This window comes from Staurois parvus, unplaced genomic scaffold (assembly GCF_062004578.1).
Source record: "Staurois parvus isolate SC_StPar_1 unplaced genomic scaffold, SC_StPar_1.0 ptg000127l, whole genome shotgun sequence".
Taxonomy (NCBI): domain Eukaryota; kingdom Metazoa; phylum Chordata; class Amphibia; order Anura; family Ranidae; genus Staurois; species Staurois parvus.
The window spans coordinates 153,304-166,842 of record NW_028317923.1 but is presented as its reverse complement, the minus strand read 5'-3'; positions in this window follow the sequence as shown (position 1 = coordinate 166,842).

The following is a 13,539-nucleotide window of genomic DNA, read 5'->3' as shown; positions in this document are numbered from 1 at the left end:
TTTACTGCATTTTTGCCGCGCTTTCTGAGCATTTTTAACCTCCCTAGCGGTTTGATTATGTCAGTATTTCTGTGCTCAAAGCGGCACATTTTTTTGCATGGAAATATGTCGTTTTTTTTATTGTAGGCTTGTAATTCTTAGGAATGACTCACTGAAATCTGTCCAAACAAGAGTCTAGTAATCATCCCGGGTAGGATAAAATTTGACACACGAAATCATAAATTGTAATATAATGAATAATCATAAAAAATAATAATATAATAATAAATTTAATTCAATAATGTTTTTAACACAAAAACGCTTCAAAAACTCCTCAGTGTGAAAGTAACCTTAGAAATGTGTTCATTTGAGAGACATTTTCCATCCTGCTCCTTTTCTCGTCACTACGGTCAAAAACAAATGTCAATGTGACCCCGCTAATGATTCGAAAAACAAACGAACCTTCTTTTCTTAAGAATTTTCATTCAAAACATTATTTCTTTGAGTAGAATAATACAGAACAAAAAAACCACATACACTCTTAGGCTACTTTCACACTGATTCGCCGCAAAAACACATAGGCGTTTTTAGCCGTGTTTTTGCTGCGCTTTCTGAGCAACGTTTTAAAGGACACGTGACATAAAAACTGCACCAAAAACGCTTCTCAGAGGCGTTTTTGAGGCCCTTTTCAGGTGATTGATTTGAATGGGAAGAGGCATTTTGGGGTGTTTTTGTAAACTCACCAAACGTGCCCCAAAGATGCTGCAAGCAAGAATTTTTACACTGCACCGCAAGAGCAATGCAAGAACACACATAGATATACATTCACATACATAGGGAAGTGTTTTTCTTGAGCTTTCCAGGCGCTTTTTTTAATGTAAAAACGCTTCACAAACTCCTCAGTGTGAAAGTAACCTTAGAAATTTGTTCATTTGAGAAACATTTTCCATCCTGCTCCTTTTCTCGTCAAAAAGAAATGTCAATTTGACCCCAATAATGATTAGAAAAATGAACAAACTTTCTTAGAACCTTCTTTTTCTAAGAATTGTCGTTCAAAAGAATATTTTGTTGAGTACAATAATACAGAACAAAAACCACATACGCTCTTAGGCTACTTTCACACTGATTCGCCACAAAAAAACAGCAAAAACACATAGGTGTTTTTACCGCGCTTTCTGAGCATTTTTAATGGACACGTGACTTAAAAACTGCACCAAAAACACTTCTCAGAGGCGTTTTTGAGGCGTTTTTCATTGATTTCAATGGGGAGAGGCCTTTTTGGGGCATTTTTGTTAACTCACCAAACGTGCCCCAAAGATGCTGCAAGCAAGAGTTTTTACACCGCACCGCAAGCGCAACGCCTCAGTGTGAGAACATACAGGTGAAACTCAAAAAATTTGAATATCGTGCAAAAGTTAATTTATTTCAGTGATGCAACTTAAAAGGTGAAACTAATATATGAGACTCATTACATGCAAAGCAAGATAGTTCAAGCCGTGATTTGTCATCATTGTGATGATTATGGCTTACAGCTCATGAAAACCCCAAATCAACAATCTCAGAAAATGAGAATATTCCATGAAATCAATAAAACACGGATTGTACATAGAACAAAATCGGACCTCTGAACAGGGGCAGACTGACAACTCATGGGGCCCCCGGGCAATAGGGGATCATGGGGCCTCTGTGTTCTTGCCCACACTCAAAGCACACCCAAAAAAGCCTATAAAAAGGTACCAGGGGCATTTCATGGGGCCCCCTACTGACCCTGGGGCCTCAGGCAGTGCCTGAGTGCTCGAATGGTCAGTCCACCCCTGCCTCTGAAAAGTAGAAGCATGCATATGTACTCAGTACTTGGTTTGGGCCCCTTTTGCAGCAATTACTGCCTCAATGCGGCGTGGCATGGAAGCTATCAGCTGATAGGTGCTTCCGTCAGAGAGCAGTTTCCTCGCCGCTGAAACACAGAAACAAGGTATTATAGCTGGGCATTGCACCCAAGAGCTAGACGACACTAGCTTAGGTGCAACTGGAACTCTTTATTGAACAGAAATACAGTTTTTTTTAAACACTTCAAAAATAGGGGCAGTCCCCCCACATGAACAATAAAAACAAATATTACGCAATGGAATAAACATCTCACGCTGATTGGGTAACGAGGTCAAGTTCACATAAGACTAATCCCATCATGTAGGAACCTCCAGGAGGACTAGCCAACAGACAGAAACAATAGGTGTCTCAACAATGGGAGAAAGACACAACAGTAAGCACTTAACACCTTAATAAACAGATTACAGCAAGAGACCTCAGCATCAGGTTGTTTTGAGCTGAGTCTCTGAGGGGGGTTGAAGCAGTCAATTCTGGTTTGGGCACAGAGACCCCACATAGTTACATAGTTAGTCTGGCTGAAAAAGACAAAAGTCCATCCAGTTCAACCATAGAAAAAAAAAAGTTATAATCCTATACCCACAGTTGATCCAGAGGAAGGCAAAAAAAAACCCAGCAAAGCATAATCCAATTTGGTCCTGCTGGGAAAAAAATTCCTTCCTGATCCCCTGAGAGGCAATCGGATATTCCCTGGATCAACTTTCCCTATAAATGTTATATCCAGTTATATTGTGTGTATCCAAGAAAGAATCCAGGACTTTCCTACAGCAATCCACTGAGCTGGCCACAACCAACTCTTGAGGGAGTCTATTCCACATTCTCACAGCTCTTACTGTGAAGAAACCTTTCCGTGTTTGGAGATTACATTTATTTTCCTCCAGACGTAAAGAGTGCCCCCTTGTCCTCTGTGTTGACCTCAGGGTGAATAGCACATCTGTTTCTTGGTCCTCCTCAGAGTCTGCATGTTTTGGTTAGAAATGGACTTGAATCCGAAGTAAAACAACTCCAAAAGGTCCCCCCAGGCACACACCTCCCAAAGAATAGAGACCCCTCAGATGCCAGGGCCCATAGTCAGTAGGCAAGAGGCTGGCCTGTGTTCCTTCCAAAAGCCCGTGTCCCGGTTGGGTCTGTCACACCAAGATAAAAGAATTTAGTGGTCTATAAAGAATAGATAGTAGGAGGGGAACGGTCCCCCCCCATATAGGGTGAATGACCTAAGTACCCATTACATGTCGGGAAGCAGGCAGTGCAAACAGTGGGTAAGAACTTATAGAACAATTATGAAAAGCCATAACCACGTGCCCTGAGAATAAAAATCAAAAGAAATAAAATAAAAGAGGAAGATAGGGGAAAGAGAAAATCAGATAGAACAGCGAAAAGAAAAAAAAAGGGGAAGGACGAGAATGGGGGGAGGTCACCAACTCCTCACGGGCGTAGGGGCCTATCCATCTGCTATGCCGAGGTTTGTAAGATTGGGGATTCAAGAGCGAGGGGTCAAAGTTTGGTGGGAAGAAATGATCCACCCAAGGTTGACAAATTCCAAGTGCCGTGGGAACTTGTTCAGTATGGTCACCTGGTTCCTACTATGAATTATGGCTGAGGTAACCCTATTAGTTTCCAAGAGGCAGAGTAATGCGGATTTCCAGGCCTTTGCTATAGTTTGCTTGGAAGCTGCCAGGATTTGAATGGCAAGTTTCAACTGTGCCTTCCTAAGGTCTGGAGGAGAGTTAGGTCATCCTTTAACCACTTCCAGTCTGGACACTTTCCCCCCCTTCCAGTCTGGACACTTTCCCCCCCTTCCAGTCTGGACACTTTCACCCCCTTCCAGTCCGGACACTTTCACCCCCCTTCCAGTCTGGACACTTTCACCCCCCTTCCAGTCCGGACACTTTCCCCCCCTTCCAGTCCGGACACTTTCACCCACTTCCAGTCCGGACACTTTCCCCCCCTTCCAGTCTGGACACTTTCCCCCCCTTCCAGTCTGGACACTTTCACCCACTTCCAGTCCGGACACTTTCCCCCCCTTCCAGTCTGGACACTTTCCCCCCCTTCCAGTCTGGACACTTTCCCCCCCTTCCAGTCTGGACACTTTCCCCCCCTTCCAGTCTGGACACTTTCCCCCCCTTCCAATCCTCACACTTTCACCCCCTTCCAGTCCGGACACTTTCCCCCCCTTCCAGTCCGGACACTTTCCCCCCCTTCCAGTCCGGACACTTTCACCCCCTTCCAGTCCGGACACTTTCCCCCCCTTCCAGTCCGGACACTTTCACCCCCTTCCAGTCCGGACACTTTCACCCCCTTCCAGTCCGGACACTTTCACCCCCTTCCTGTCCGGACACTTTCACCCCCTTCCTGTCCGGACACTTTCACCCCCCCTTCCTGTCCAGGCCAATTTTCAGCCTTCAGCGCTATCACACTTTGAATGACAATTGCGCGGTCATGCAACACTGTACCCATATGAATTTTTTTAGCATTTTTTTTAGACAGATAAAGCTTTATTTTGGTGGTATTTATTCACCACTGGGATTTTTATTTTTTTTGCTATGTAAATGAAAAAGTCCAAAAATTTTGAAAAAAGATGTTTTTCTTATAACAGTTTGTAAATAAATAATATTTCATCATAAATCTTGGCCAAAACCTTATCTTTTTAGTAAAAATTAGTTTATAACCAAAAATTATAATTTTTAAACATTTTTTTTTACATTTTTATATTATTATTTATGGTTTTTTTTTTTTTCATACTGTCACCCTAGCACTACCCCTACTTGTGGGGGGTGATGGAGATTGTTTTTTTTACACTGATTGCTTTTACACCAATAAAGGCTGTAAAAGCAATCATTTCTCCTTCTCTCTGGCTGCATTCTTGCAGCCATTGAGAAGTACTGTGTGAGCTGTGATTGGTCACAGCTTGTCACATGGTACAAGGCTGTTGTGAATAGCCTTGTACCATGTGACCTCTGTGATCATTCACAGATTTCACACATAGTAAGCAATGATGTCACAAGTGACATCTTGCTTACTACTCTGCATGTGATCACTGATTGGCCAATACAAAAAAATGTTTAAAAATATATATTTTTTAAATATATTCTTAAAATTTTATTTAACATATAAGAAAGCCATTTTAACATATATTTTTACATATATTTTTAAAAATGTAGATTACATGTATGTTTAAAGACATACAGTATGTTTTAAATGTATTTTTAAAAATATTTTTCATATATTTTGTAATAAAAACACATTTCAACATGCAGTGTGTGTGTGTGTGTGTGTATATATATATATATATATATATATATATATATATATTGAAATATAATTTGAAATATATTGAATATGACCAAAATTGTAGCAATTCAAACATATGGCAATATATTTGGGAAGAATATTTTAAAAAATATATTTCAAATATATTTTTCTTCCATATGGGCACTGTAGTGCTACTCCACGGGCATTCCAGGAATTAAATGGTCACGCCTCATATTTCAAAGGAATTCTAATAAAAGTCAGCATATGCAAAAAATGTAAAAACATATATGTGCACAAATGGATGCAATGTCTAATAATGGTGTAAATCTAATAAACGGTCCAAATATTACATGCCCAGACTTTCGTTATCCACCAGCAATCTATAATCTCCCATAGCAACATCATATAACAACGATTTTCTTCAAACCAACATCTCCACCCATGTGAACAGAGCAACTCGCCAAACTGAATCGACCCCTAAATCAATGGAAGGTCAGTGGTGCTTTATGCAGTAAATTCTCCACTATCGATCCTCTCTTTTATTCAGGCGATGTTTCACATTCCTCGGTTGGCAGGTGTAGATTGATGTGAACCTGTTATATTCCCTCATAAAACAAAAACTTCCATATTGTGATAATGTAAAAACCCTTTATTAGTGGAGGTCTATGGTCACAGCATACACTTCAATTTTATCATTTCAGCATTGTAATAACAATACAAACAATAGTTATTTTTGACAATAAAATATAAAAACTTACTTGGTAAAATATTTTTTCATGTTGTGAGTGTTGCCTGTCTGCTGGCCATCTATTTTATTCAGTTCGAAAATCCAGAAGGGTTAATTCTTGGGTACTTCCCCATGAAAATTAGAGTCTCTCCAGTGTTCCTCCACACTTTCTAATCCCCAAAATTGTACAAATGATGGATCTCTATTATGTCAGTTTCTGAAACAATTGAGTACTGTCCATGATACTTTTATTTATTTGCACTAACATACAAATGTTCGGGACAAGCTCTTGGGGTGTGCCTCCTTCTTCAAGGTCCAAGCACACCCAGAAAGCTCATCCTGAAAAAGTGTTTGTTACTGCAAATAAAAAATGTATCACAGACATTACTCAATTGTTTCTGTCGCAAGTGCACTTATACGGCTACATTCACCTCAGTGCCAGTTTCTGAAATGTCCAGAAAAATTGTGAAGTTTACACCCCCACCTAATATCAAAACATTGTTCATTAATGCTTTTATTGTGGGTGTTGGGTCCTATGTATTGGAGACCACATGGGCATTGTATTACATATTTCATATATTTTTGCAAAGATATAATATAGATTAGGGGTGTCAAACTGTGGCCCTCCAGCTGTTGCGGAACTACAGATTCCATGAGGCATTGCAGGGCTGACAGTTAAAAGCATGACACCCAAAGGCGGAGTCATGATGGGACTTTCAGTTTCTCAACAGCTGGAGGGCCGCAGTTTGACACCTGTGATATAGATTAAAGCCTCCTTTTTTCTTGCTAATTTGTTTTTAAAAGATCTTATAGGAAACTGCTCTGTGCAGTGGTACTGCACAGAGCGGTCCCTTACCTCCTCTTCTGGAAACCCCCGCTGACGCTCTCTGCTCCTTCTTCTTGCGGGTGCCCCCATAGCAAGCTGTTCCACTGCACAGAGCGGTCCCTTACCTCCTCTTCTGGAAACCCCCGCTGACGTTCTCTGCTCCTTCTTCTTGCGGGTGCCCCCATAGCAAGCTGTTCCACTGCACAAAGCGGTCCCTTACCTCCTCTTTTGGAAACCCCCGCTGACACGCTCTGCTCCTTCTTCTTGTGGGTGCCCCCATAGCAAGCTGTTCCACTGCACAGAGCGGTCCCTTACTTCCTCTTCTCGACACCCCCATTGACTCTTTCTGCTCCTTCTTCTTGCGGGTGCCCCATAGCAAGCTGTTCCACTGCACAGAGTGGTCCCTCACCTCCTCTTCTGGAAACCCCCACTGACGTTCTCTGCTCCTTCTTCTTGCAGGTGCCCCCATAGCAAGCTGTTCCACTGCACAAAGCGGTCCCTTACCTCCTCTTTTGGAAACCCCCGCTGACACGCTCTGCTCCTTCTTCTTGTGGGTGCCCCCATAGCAAGCTGTTCCACTGCACAGAGCGGTCCCTTACCTCTTCTTCTGGAAACCCCCACTGACGCTCTCTGCTCCTTCTTCTTGCGGGTGCCCCATAGTAAGCTGTTCCACTGCACAGAGTGGTCCCTCGCCTCCTCTTCTGGAAACCCCCACTGACGTTCTCTGCTCCTTCTTGCGGGTGCCCCCACAGCAAGCTGTGTGCTATGGGGGCACCCATACGGGAGTATGCCCAAGCCATGCTATGAGTGTCCTAGACACACACAAAGCAGCTTGGTCACCCCCAAGGGGTCCTAAAATTTTGTCTTTTTAATGACCCCCCAATATTTAATAAAGCAGTATTGAACCCAAAAGCAAACATTTATTATATTGCAGCTCACCAATTCTTAGATGTGGTGGCTGCATTTCTTTTCTTTTTTAGGTTTTCCAGCCAGTAAGTCTGTTGTTTTTCAAAAGAGCCTGTCCTTCAGGTGTAGCAGTTAGAGGGGCAAACTATTTACCACTGGCAGAGGTGCTTACTATGATCAGCTTTTATTTATTTATGTAAAACGTTTATCCCAAAAGGAAAATAACTGTTTGCTGTAGTGTGAGCTGGAGTTTGGATTTAATTTGTTAGTGTATCTAAATGTGCTAGTATATTAAAAAAAGTGTCCCATGTGCTCCTACACCCAGAGTGGGGGCGCTCTAATACAGGAGGTGTGTTACTGGCCAGATCACCAGGTGAAAACGGGGAAAAAAACGAAAAAAAGAAAACTAATGCAGCCAACACATCTAATGATTGGTAATTTTGACCAATCAATATAGGACATTTTTGGTTTTGAGTTTAATACTTCTTTTAAGCTGGCCATAGATGTGTCATGTTTTTTTTTTTTTCATTTCACCAGGGGGCTGAAGAAAAACACAAATGGATTCCTCCATCCACACAAGCATGGCGGAAACTTCACCGATGAGACGTATTCTGACATCGAGACTCTTTCAAAAAAGAGAGTCATCTGCCATCTAAGAGCCATAGGATTCGGAGGATACCCTTTGTATTGTCTGAGGGACCCATCTGCCAGTCCTTGGTACATCAGCTGAGCCTGATAACTGCGCTGTTTGACCAGTCCTTCGGGTGGTCAAATTTTCTGGTAAGAGACCATGTGATTGGTTGGAATGTGAAGGACTTTCTCTATCCTCCTGGTTTCCGGCTTCGTTTGACCACTTCCCATCCGGCCCATGTACATAAACGGCTGGACGGGAGCAGTGCAGGAGCGGGTGGCCGTTTATAAACGGCCTCCGCATTCCCTGCCAGAGCGCTCCCTGGGAGCGCGTGGAACCACGATCCGGACACAGTGGAACACCGATCGTCAGACGGGACCTCTGTGTGAGGTCCAGATCATGTGATCGCTAATTGGCCAATCAGTGATCACATGAATAGTAGTAAGCAAGATGTCACTTCTGACATCATTGCTTACTACGTGTGAAATCTGTAAATGATCACAGAGGTCACATGGTACAGGGCTATTCACAACAGCCTTGTACCATGTGACAAGCTGTGACCAATCACAGCTCACACAGTAGTTCTCAATGGCTGCAAGAATGCAGCCAGAGAGAAGGAGAAATTATTGCTTTTACAGCCTTTATGGGTATAAAAGCAATCTGAAAAAAAAAGAAAGAAAAAAAAAAACTTCATCACCCCCCTACAAGTAGTAGTGTCACTGTACTGCTACAAATAATAATATTAAAAAAATAAAATAAAAATGTAAAAAATATTTTTTAAAAATTATCATTTTTGGTTCTAAACTAATTTGGGTTATTTTTTTTTTTTTTGCTAAAAAGATAGATGAATGCATTTTGGCCAAGATTTATGAAGAAAGATTATTTATTTGCAAAATTCTATAAGAAAAACACTTTTTAAAAAAAATTTTTGGACTTTTTCATTTATATAGCAAAAAAATAAAAATCCCAGTGGTGAATAAATACCACCAAAATAAAGTTTTATCTACCTAAAAAAAATGCTAAAAAATTAATATGGGTACAGTGTTGTATGACCGCGCAATTGTCATTCAAAGTGTGATAGCGCTGAAAGCTGAAAATTGGCCTGGGCAGGAAGGGGGTGAAAGTGTCCGGACTGGAAGGGGGGTGAAAGTGTCCGGACTGGAAGGGGGGTGAAAGTGTCCGGACTGGAAGGGGGGTGAAAGTGTCCGGACTGGAAGGGGGTGAAAGTGTCTGGACTGGAAGGGGGTGAAAGTGTCCGGACTGGAAGGGGGGGAAAGTGTCCAGACTGGAAGGGGGTGAAAGTGTCCGGACTGGAAGGGGGGGAAAGTGTCTGGACTGGAAGGGGGGGAAAGTGTCCGGACTGGAAGGGGCTGAAAGTGTCCGGACTGGAAGGGGGGGAAAGTGTCCGGACTGGAAGGGGGGGAAAGTGTCCGGACTGGAAGGGGGGGAAAGTGTCCGGACTGGAAGGGGGGGAAAGTGTCCGGACTGGAAGGGGGGGAAAGTGTCCGGACTGGAAGGGGGGGAAAGTGTCCGGACTGGAAGGGGGGGAAAGTGTCCGGGCTGGAAGGGGGGGAAAGTGTCCGGGCTGGAAGGGGGGGAAAGTGTCCGGACTGGAAGGGGGGGGAAAGTGTCCGGACTGGAAGGGGGGGGAAAGTGTCCGGACTGGAAGGGGGGGAAAGTGTCCGGACTGGAAGGGGGGGAAAGTGTCCGGACTGGAAGGGGGGGAAAGTGTCCGGACTGGAAAGGGGGGAAAGTGTCCGGACAGGAGGGGGTGAAAGTGTCCGGACTGGAAGGGGGGTGAAAGTGTCCGGACTGGAAGGGGGGTGAAAGTGTCCGGACTGGAAGGGGGGTGAAAGTGTCCGGACTGGAAGGGGGTGAAAGTGTCCGGACTGGAAGGGGGTGAAAGTGTCCGGACTGGAAGGGGGGGAAAGTGTCCAGACTGGAAGGGGGTGAAAGTGTCCGGACTGGAAGGGGGGGAAAGTGTCTGGACTGGAAGGGGGGGAAAGTGTCCGGACTGGAAGGGGCTGAAAGTGTCCGGACTGGAAGGGGGGGAAAGTGTCCGGACTGGAAGGGGGGGAAAGTGTCCGGACTGGAAGGGGGGGAAAGTGTCCGGACTGGAAGGGGGGGAAAGTGTCCGGACTGGAAGGGGGGGAAAGTGTCCGGGCTGGAAGGGGGGGAAAGTGTCCGGGCTGGAAGGGGGGGAAAGTGTCCGGACTGGAAGGGGGGGGAAAGTGTCCGGACTGGAAGGGGGGGGAAAGTGTCCGGACTGGAAGGGGGGGAAAGTGTCCGGACTGGAAGGGGGGGAAAGTGTCCGGACTGGAAGGGGGGGAAAGTGTCCGGACTGGAAAGGGGGGAAAGTGTCCGGACTGGAAGTAGTTAAAGTAGCAGCACGTGGACTTTTTTCATTTTAATTTGTGTTATCTATATCTTACTTCTCACCTTTGGTGGGTGACGGGTTACAAATGATAGTTATATGTATCATCAATTAAGCGCTACACTGACAGTTTTATATTTTATTATTTGCCTATTGATTGTTAGCTGCTCCTTTTCTGGTTTGTAACTCCTAAGCGCAGGTCTTGTGTACAATATCCATAAAAGCATAAATTAGCCCTGGGACGTTACATGAGGCACAACACATACAATCAGAAAATAACTCGTGTGTGTGTATATATATATATAATGAATGCTTTCCTCTTTTTATACATAAATGAATAAATTATGAATAAAATGGTAAACATACACTATATATATCTGAGTTATTTACTGATTGTGTGTGTTGTGCCTCATACCTTAGATTGTACACCCCTTGAGGGTTAGGGACTGATGTGAATGTACAATATATATGTAAAGTGCTGCATAAATTGATGGCGCTATATAAGTACCTGAAATAAATTCAAAGTCTGAGGGCTAATTTATGCTTTTATGGATAATATATGTAGTGACGGAGGCACACCACTAGTTGCATTGGATCATATTACATTTTGCAATCACGGGAGTAGGCATGCGCCCCAAACTCGGGAACAGGCAGTGGCATATCAGTACTTTGTAGTACCTGTAGCTGCCGCCCCGCAGCGGTAAAAGTACTGTGGCTGGTCGGCAAGTAGTTAACCACTTCAAGTCCGAACATTTTCCCCCCCTTCCAGTCCGGACACTTTCACCCCCCTTCCAGTCCAGACACTTTCACCCCCCTTCCAGTCCGGACACTTTCACCCCCCTTCCAGTCCGGACACTTTCACCCCCCTTCCAGTCCGGACACTTTCCCCCCCTTCCAGTCCGGACACTTTCACCCCCTTCCAGTCCAGACACTTTCACCCCCTTCAATTCCAGACACTTTCACCCCCTTCCAGTCCGGACGCTTTCACCCCCTTCCAGTCCGGACACTTTCACCCCCTTCCAGTCCGGACACTTTCACCGCCTTCCAGTCTGGACACTTTCAGCCCCTTCCAGTCCGGACACTTTCACCCCCTTCCAGTCTGAACACTTTCCCCCCCTTCCAGTCCGGACGCTTTCAGCCCCTTCCAGTCCGGGCGCTTTCCCCCCTTCCTGTCCAGGCCAATTTTCAGCTTTCAGCGCTATCACACTTTGAATGACAATTGCGCGGTCAAGTAACACTGTACCCATATGAATTTTTTAGCATTTTTTTGAGACAGATAAAACTTTATTTTGGTGGTATTTATTCACCACTGGGATTTTAATTTTTTTTTGCTATATAAATAAAAAGGTCCAAAAATTTTGAAAAAAAAGTGTTTTTCTTATAAAATTTTGCAAATAAATAATCTTTCGTCATAAATTTTGGCCAAAATTTATTCAGTTATTATTCAGTTAACCCAAATTAGTTTATAACCAAAAATTATAATTTTTCAAAAATATTTTTTACATTTTTATTTTTTTTTTATATTATTTATGTTATTTTTGGGGTTTTTTTTTAACATACTATCACCGTAGCAGTACAGTGTCACCATGGTGACACTGTTCTACTTATGTGGGGGGTGATGAAGATTTTTTTTTTTTTTTTACACTTATTGCTTTTATACCCATAAAGGCTGTAAAAGCAATAATTTCTCCTTCTCTCTGGCTGCTTTCTTGAGAAATACTGTGAGAACTGTGATTGGTCACAGCTTGTCACTTGGTAGAAGGCTGTTGTGAATAGCCCTGTACCATGTGACCTCTGTGATCATTCACAGATTTCACACGTAGTAAGAAAAGATGTCGGAAAGTGACATCTTGTGTACTACTATTCATGTGATCATTGATTGGCCAATCAGTGATCACATGATCGGGACCTCACACAGAGGTCCTGTACAGAGATCGATGTTCCTCCGAATACAACAGCACCAGATCACGGGATCCCAGGAAGCGCGCACAGGCTAAAATGGCGAGTGCTGTTTATGAACAGCAACCCGCTCCTGCGCTGCTCTTTTCCGGCCGTTTATATACATGTGCCGGACCGGAAGTGGTTAATAAAAGGACACTTACCTGTCAAGGGATCCAGTGCTGTTCTCACCCGATCTAGTTCTTCACCAGTCTTTGGGTCCCTGGCTCGGCCATGCTAACTGTGGGAAGCCGGCTGTGACTCCTTGCGGCTTCCCAACGGGCTTCACACTGCACATGCGGGGTCGAGACCTGTGACATTTACCAAGAGACTGTGGGGGGGGGGAGGTAGGGAGACGCAACTTTCGCTTGGATTGTCTAGGTCAAGGGTAGGCAACCTGCGGCTCTCCAGCTGTTGCAGGACTACAAGTTCCATCATGCCTCTGCAAGTCATAGCTGTAACTTCCAATTTTGCAATGCCTCATGGGAAATGTAGTTCCACAACAGCTAGAGAGCCACAGGTTGCCTACCCCTGGTCTAGGTGATCCAAGCAGAAGTGGGGGCAGGGAGCAGATACCTATCAAAACCAGAAAGAAAAAAAATATCCAAAAGTTGTAGAGGAAGGGATGACGAAGCAGAAAAGTGGAGCTTCCCCCCTTTTGGGTGAAGATCCGCTTTAAATAATTGAGTACTGGAACAGGATCAGCATGACAGCCACCAGGCAACTAGCATTTGTCAAAAGGAGAGGTGAGCAGTGACCGTCTCCGTGTTTTTGTCCTTACGGTGGCCTACAGGCATCGGCAAATATCACCTAATTGGGCCTTTTGGGGTCGGAACATTATTACAAATTTGTAGGTCCGACCTCAAAATGGCAGAAGCTTTTTTAGAGTCAGGCAGCCAGGTTGGATTTTTCCTGCTCGGTCATCAATATTTTCCCCTAAGAGAGGCCAATGCTTGAGCTCCCTAGGGTTGCCATCCCTTTAAAACCGAACACGTGAATGACACGGGTTGTGAGGCTGATTT